The following is a 7824-nucleotide window of genomic DNA, read 5'->3' as shown; positions in this document are numbered from 1 at the left end:
TGGAGCATCTAGGCGCTACCGTAATACACCTAATAAATAACGGTCAGAGCCTGGCACAATGGGGTCTTACTCCATGACTAGGAAAAGTGCTCCGGATCATTATTTTGCAGATGAGGAACTGGACTCGTCAACATTTCAGAGCTAACCCAAGCACTGCCTCTAACCGGAGTCCTGCAAACCCCCTCCCCCCGCTCTTCTCTGGAGTGCGGCGGGGCTCTGACGCCAGCTGGCTGCCCTATTGGGGGTCTAAGAGGCCACGGCTTGAGTTAGCCCAACCCATCAACCACTAATGCACCCGCTCTATGGTGCTAACTCGCTCCCCACCCACTGCCCCCGGCAGCTGGAGTATTTTCGGGTGGCTGCTCTCACTCGAGCCCGGCTACTTTGAACACAGAGAACTCAACGGGACCCCTATGGCTAGGCCTACACGTTAAACATTTGCTACTGTAATACAGGGGGGTGGGGGTGGGGTGGGGTGAGAGGATTAATTTACCCCATTTTTATGCTGGCGAAGGCCGTGGCCTAGACACACCAGCAAAAAGTCCTTTGGCCAGGATGGCGTCTTTGGTCCCGGGAGCTGGTCTAAGCCCAGCTGGCTAAAGCAGGGTTGGGTGGTCTGGCCTAGTGGTCAGAGCTGAGCAGCAGGTCCCGCCCCTACTTTGCACAGACAGGTCCTGGAATGGTTTTAACTAGGCTGCATAGGCGCCGACTCTGTGAGTGCTCTGGGGCTGGAGGACCCACGGGAAAAAAAACAGTGGGTGCTCAGCACCCACCAGCCACCCACCAATCAGCTGTTGGTTGGCAGGCGGGAGGCACTTGCGGGAAGGGACGGCGTGGGGGTGGGAACCGGGAAGAGGCGAAGCGAGGGCGGGGCGCTCTCAGGGGTGGGGGCGGGAAGAAGCGGAGCGAGGGCGGGGCCTTGCGGGAAGGGGCAGCGCATTGGCGGAAAGAGGCGGGGCGAAGGTGGGGCCTTGTCGGAAGGGGCAGAGTGGGGGGCGGGGCCTCAGGGTGGAGCGTGAGTAGAGCTACCACCGGGGAAAATGGAAGTCAGCGCCTATGCTAGGGTGCCTGGACCGATCGGGGCCCCAAGGGGTGCTGTGTCAGTCCAGCCCTCCTAGCTGGTACCTCCCGCAGTACAGGGTCTATGCAGCAGTGCGTGGAGCCCGGTGCATGGTGCTGGATACTATTAACCATCTCAGTCCCTTGTGCTGCGTCCCCACAAGGAGGGTCCTAGCGGTGTCGAGAAAGCCTCTATCCTCCACGGTGCCTGACTAATTCACCTTGAAACCCATGGGAGTGAGGCACCTCTGTGCCTTTGATAATCTGAGCCTAACCGAACAGGCCAAGGTCCCCCTGCGAGCATGTGCCGGTGTGGGGATTTGAACCCGGGTCTCACACCCTGACCACTGCACCAGCCTGCCTTTTACTGAAGGCTGCTTCTCTCATGCCATCAGCAAACAGGCACCAGCCTGTCCCTGGCTGGCAGAGAAGCCAAGGACTGACTGGGCCACGGAGCCCGAGGTGCCAGCTGAGAGAGAATCCCGCTGGCTCTGGACAGGCTCCGCTCTCCAGCCCCTTCCACCTGGCTCAGAGCAGCGGGAGCGGGGAGGTGAGGACCACGGAGAAGATTTAAGAGACAAACGAAGTGTCTCAGAAAAGCCGGGCGCCGTAATCTCCCCGGCTTAAGGCCCTGATAGGTGCCGAAGCCGCATGGATCTCAGGGCTCTGCAGGATTCGCACGCAGAGCCGCTCTGATGTCCACAGACGTGGCAGGGAAAATCACCCAAATCCCCATCCCGCCGCCGGGGACTGGCCTCAATGAGGCCGTCTGGCCAAGCCGGGAAGGTGCCTCAACAGGGGGCGCTCTGCCACTTGCGCCATGCCCCAGGTTACGCTCAGCCGCAGCTGTCTTGGGTTCGTCCAGGGTTAAAGTGCTGGAGTCAATTCCTTGCTCTGCCCCAGGCTGCCTCTATGACCTGCGGCAGGTCACAGCCCCGGCCCGTGCCTCAGTTTCCCCATCTGTAAAATGGGGCTGATGACACTGCCCTCCTAGGGAACGCGCTTGGAGGGCTCGGGATGACAGAGCAAGGGGTCATTGTCACGCGAGGGGGACTCCCCAGCGACGCAGCTGGACGAACAAAGGCCCTGTCGCCAGGCTTTTAGCCCGATCCCACCGCTGGGTGCTGTGGACAGAGCCTTGATGCGCTCAGCTGGGGGGTGGCTGTTGCTGTGGCCAAGGGATAGAAAGGGGCTCGGACCTCTGCACTCTTCCCCTTCGTGCCGCTGCAGGATCATCCCGGATCTTTCCCCGCCTGCTTTGCTTCCCTCCAGCCAATGCCCCCCCTTGGGGTAAATTGGGGGTAGGTCCGCCACAGCCTGGTGGGCCAGGCTGGGGATAAGCCGGGGGGCGGGCCCTGTGTCTGGGGGAGCAGCCAGCCATTTGGGGTCTCTGGAAGCCCTACCCCTCTAGGAACCCCCAGCCCCACGCATGGCTCTGTGTGGGGGAGACTGGAGTGATATAGTGGCCCAGGTCCAGGTTGAGCTGCTCACTGGGTTCCTTTGTTCCTCCGTCGCAAAACAAGAGCCACCTCCCCTTGGTGCAGCTCGCTTCCCTCTCGGAAACCCGCTTCCTGCCGCCGCTGCTGGCTCGGCGGGGGAGGGGGGCAGGAACCGAAATCGGTAACACCGGCCCGGCCACCTGCAGGCGGAAACCCATGGGATTCACCCAGATGTAACCGGGAGGCAGGGCTCCTGGGTTCTGATTCTGGCTACAGGCAGGCAGTGTTGTCTAGTGGTTAGAGCAGTGGGGGGCAGGTGGGAGTCAGGACGCCTGGGTTCTATTTCTGGCTACAGGCAGTGTGGTCCAGTGGTTAGAGCAGTGGGGGCGGGTGGGAGTCAGGAATCCTGGGTTCTATATCTGGCTACAGGCAGGCAGTGCAGTCCAGTGGTTAGAGCAGTGGGGGGCTGGTGGGAGCCAGGACACCTGGGTTCCAGTTCTGGCTATGGAGGGGAGTGTGGTCTAGTGGTTAGATGGGGAGGGGGGGCGGTCTGACAGCCGGCGTACCTGGGCTCTCTCCTGACCTCTGGGAAGAGAGTGTGTTCTAATAGTCAGAGGTAGGTCCTGGAAACCAGGTCTTCGGGGCCTTATTTCCAACAGTGGCTTGGATCCTAGTGGTTAGAGCAGGGAAGACACCTGGGTGCTGTGCCAGCTCTGCCAATCACATGCTGGGCAGCCGCGGACTGGTCACCCATTGGCTAACAAGGCCGAGATGACGGGCGCCATCGGCGCGTGGGTGATCATTATGAATCACAAAGCCCTGCCAGCAATATGATGGCAACAGGTGGAAAAATCCCTCCCCCACATATCTGCCGCCTGGCCCCTTGGGGCGATCACAGAGCCTCTGGTAGGTTTCTAGCCCCACGGCGAGGCCTGATGAGCCCTGGCTAGGGGGCAGCTGTCATGCGAAGAATCCCTTGCAGATGAATTCAATTCCAAAAGCCCAGATCCCAGCTGTACAACTAGCCCTTGTCTTTATCCCGGGCCAGATCAGACCCCTGGCCTGTCTCCCCACCCTGGCCTTCGGAGGGACCCACAGGCCCGGGGCTGTGGCATGGAGCCATCTCGAGGCCTGCACCGTGAGAGGAAGCCAAGCGCCATCTGTGTTTTGGCTACCGGGCCTTTCGGCTTCAGCTCCCGTTGAAATCTTGTCAGCGACTCAGCACTCCGCCCCCAGCCGGGCCTGGGGGAGGCAGTTCTCCGAGACGCGGCGGCTGCATCCCGAAACGCCAGCTCCTCCGGTCACGTCAGCCCGGGTAAAGGAACGCAGGAATCGGCAGAGCTCAGCACGCCCCAGGCTCTGACAGCACCAGATGGTTCAGAGGAAGGTGTCAGAGCCCCACAGTCCTATCTCCCCCCGTCACATCCTGACCCCCATAATCAGAGACTGGCTTAACCCCGGAAACAGGAAATTCTCCTCACCGATGCTCTTTTAGTCGGCATTATCCATGCTAACCCCAGCTTGTCTTGTCAGCCACATAAACATCCAACCCCGGTCTGAATCATGCTGAGTTTGTGGCCTCAGTGGCGTCCTGTGGCGGTGAGTTCCGCCGGCTAATCCCCCGGGTGCGAAAAAGGCTCCTCTTTGACCAGCTTAGCAGGCCTCCTTTCATCCACCGCCCCCTTGTCCTGTTGCGAGACAAGGACAGAAGCCCCCGTTCTCCCTTTGGCATTAATGAATTATGATCGGCATTATTGATCTGTGTGGTGATAGCATGTCACAGACCAAGATCCCATTGTTCTAGGTGCTGGCCAGACCCAGAACAAAGAGACAGTCCCTGCTTTAAAGAGACATGGCCAGGTTGACAAAGTATTTAGGCACCTAAAGCTGCAGAGAGGCCCCTAGGCCCAGATCCTCAAAGGCCTAATGCCAATGGGCGTTAGGTGCCTAAATACCTTTATCAGCCTGGCCCTTACATGCTTTACTGGTGCGAATAATGGGTCAGGAAAAGGTCAGCTCAAATGCACCGGGGGGGGGGGGAAGAAGCCGGGGGCGGGCGGGGCGCATTGCGCTAAGGGAGGTGGGTTGCCTGCCAGTGTGTCAGAGCCTTGCGCGTGGCCCTGAATTCATTAGCATCCCTAACGCCCAGGGAGATGGATGCCTTCATGAAGCCGAGCAGAGGCGAGGAATCAATGCAGTGGAAGCAACAGACATATGGAAGAATGATTCCTCGCTTCTGCTCCGGCAGCTTTGGTGGGCGGGGGAGGAGATGGTCTCTGCGCGCCGCGAGGGCTCCGTGAGGATGGAAGTCACTAAAAAAAAAATCTAATTAATAATAAAAACGAATGAGCCCAACGTGTGAATCCGGGGGGGAGCTGAGGTCAGGCTGGGATGAGACGATGCTTAAGTGAAGCAGCCGCAGGGCAGAAGACAGGCTAGGAGGTCTAGTGGTTAGAGCAGTGGGGACTGGGAGTCAGGACTGCTGAGTTCGGTTGCTGGCGTTAAGAGGGGAGTGGGGTCTAGTGGTTAGAGCAGAGGGGATTGGGAGTCAGGGCTCCTGAGTTCGGTTGCTGGCGTTAAGAGGGGAGTGGGGTCTAGTGGTTAGAGCAGAGGGGACTGGGTGTCAGAACACCTGGGGTGGGGTTAGAGTAGGGTGGCTGCAGCTCAGGACTCCTGGGTTCGATTCCTCAACTTGGCACATAGCCTGACTTTGGGCAAGTCACTGGGAACCTCTTTAACCCAGCCTGTAAAGTGGATTTAATGACACCTCGCTCCCAGGAACACTGTGATCTCTAAGTGATTGTGAAGTGCTTTGAAATCCTCTGATGAAAAGCACCGCCCGAGAGCAAACTTTTATTATTACCCCTTACAAATATCCGGTTTGGAACATTCATTTTCATAATGGTTTTTTTTTCCCAGGAGGCTGGTGGAACATCGCCGGATAATGTTTCAGTGCTTTAAAGTACGACGGAGATGAAAAATCCCACAAATGTCTGTTTTGCAAACAATTTTCTTAGTCAAATTAAACCATAACACTGAGCTGCTCGCAATAACAATTCAATTACACTTGAACATTTGTTAGTACAGGAGAGAGAGCGAGAGCTGCCATCTCTGCTCCTTTGATTCTTGTTCCGAGAAGTCACTAAAAGGTTTCCGCGAGTTTTTTCAGGGGAGGTCTGAATCTTTCTTCTCATGAATTCTCCAGGTCCAGGACAAGTGCAAAGAGCGACACTGAGAAGCTAAAACTCAAAAGCGCCACTGCTGGGAATGACTGGCTAGGCTGTCGGACGGCTAAAAGGGATCTGGGAGGTGGTGGTGGATCACAAATTGAATGTGAGCCACTGATATGATGCATGTGCAAGGGGGGGGCAAGCAGGGGCACAGACCCCCCCAATAATCGTCGGGAACACAGGAAGACCGAGCTCCTGCGGGGGTCGGGGCTGGGTGGAGGGAGAAAGGAAGACTGAGGGGGGACCTGGGAAGTCTTCAGAGACGTTAAGGGATCAGTTGTTCTCCAAGTCCATTGAAGGTAGGACAAGAATCATAGAATACCAGGGTTGGAAGGGACCTCAGGAGGTCATCTAGTCCAACCCCCTGCTCAAAGCAGGACCAATCCCCAGACAGATTTTTGCCCCAGATCCCTAAATGGCCCCCTCAAGGATTGAACTCACAACCCTGGGTTTAGCAGGCCAAGGCTCAAACCACTGAGCTATCCCTCCCCCCCAGGCTTCATCTGCAGCAAGGGGGATTTAGGACTAGGAGCCCAGCCAGGGCCCAGCACCCTCTGGCGCTAGGCGCTGTACAAACGCAGAGCAAAGGGATGGGCCCTGCCCCAGCCAGCTTCCAATCTAAGCATAGGACAGAAGCCAAGAGGTGGCAATGGACCGACTGGCCGAAGGGGGAGGCCAGGGAAGCAGGGGGTTGATACGGTGGGGTTAAAGGGACAGCCATGTGTTGAGCAGGCCGGAGGATACAATGCACAAGGCACCCAGACCCCCTTTTGGGGCACAGCGTGTTCCCCCATCCCCTGGGGGGCCCAGGGCCAGGCGGGATACAGGGAGGGGTGGGGGTGAATAGTTCTGGCTCTTGTTCTGCAAAGCCAATGTCCCAAAGCGCCCCTGTCCCCTGGCTCGGCAGGAGGGGAATTGGGGCTGGAGAAGGAGCCGGGGGGGGGGAGTGATCTGTGAGTGCCACCCATGTGGCCTTGCTCGCCCCCCACCCGCTTGGGGTCCCCTCTCCCCGCAGGGCTGGGTGCGTTAGACGAGGGAGGGAGAAGTGGTATGTCTGGTTGTTCTACACAGTGACGCCTGCACCCCTGAGCTAGGGGCTCTGGGGAAAACCACCAGGGCTTCTCCAGCCCCTTCCATCCCAATGGATTAACCTTTATAACCCCCCCTCCCCTCGGAGCTGTGTTGGTACCATTAGCCCCACTCTTCAAACGGGGAAACTGAGGCACGGGGCGGCAGCGCAGCAAGTCAGTGGCAGAGCTGGGAATGGAACTCAGGAGTCCTGAGTCCCAAACCCCACCCCCGATGCAACCACTAGACCCCCATGCCCCTCGCAGAATTGGAAATAGAACCCAGGAGTCCTGGCTCCCAACCCCACCGCTCGAACCACTAGATCCCCCTCCCCTCCCAGAGAGCTGGGAACAGAACCCAGGAGTCCTGGGCCCAGTCCGGCCAGGCCAAGGCCGCAGCGCCCAGCTTCTGTGGGTCTGACTAACTGAGCGTGTGTCTGAGCTTATGCCAGGAAGATTGAAGGGATTTGGGGGTTTAAAGGCTTACGGAGCAGAGAGGCGAGAGGCCCCAGCAGGCTGATGCAAGCCGCCCATATGGTCCCTCGTTAGGGCTGCCAGCCAAGCCAGCCGGAGGGGAGGGAGCGGGGCCTGCGCTCCGACCGCTGCGGGGGCCAGGAGGAGGCAGACAATGCTGGGGAATCCTGCCCCCCCCCCGAGTCCCCCCTTGCAGATCAGACCCCAGGCTGGGGCTCAGCGAGCGTGTTAGGATCAGCAGCTCCAGAACTGAAAGGGAGAGTGTGTGTGTGGGGATGGGGGGGGGGAGTCCCTGTATTATCTCAGCCCCCCACCCGTCTGTGCTGCATGGGGTCTGACCGGGAGGGGCAGGGAGCCACGCGAATGCAGCAAGGGAAGGGGCTGGGGGCTGTACAGCTTTGGCCACTAACCTGCCCCCCTCCCCCGCTCAAGCCTTCCTTCAAATTATCAGAGGCCTCTGGACAACCCCTCCACCCCCGCCAGCCAGTGAGCAAGGGGGACGCAGGTCCCCAGGAAAGAGGCAGTGGGTTCCCCTGGGGAGGGGGAGAGGGGGGC

Source organism: Terrapene carolina, unplaced genomic scaffold (assembly GCF_002925995.2).
Source record: "Terrapene carolina triunguis isolate 2854851 unplaced genomic scaffold, T_m_triunguis-2.0 Scaffold675, whole genome shotgun sequence".
Taxonomy (NCBI): domain Eukaryota; kingdom Metazoa; phylum Chordata; order Testudines; family Emydidae; genus Terrapene; species Terrapene triunguis.
The sequence above is the reverse complement of the archived record's forward strand: the minus strand, read 5'-3'. Positions refer to the sequence as shown.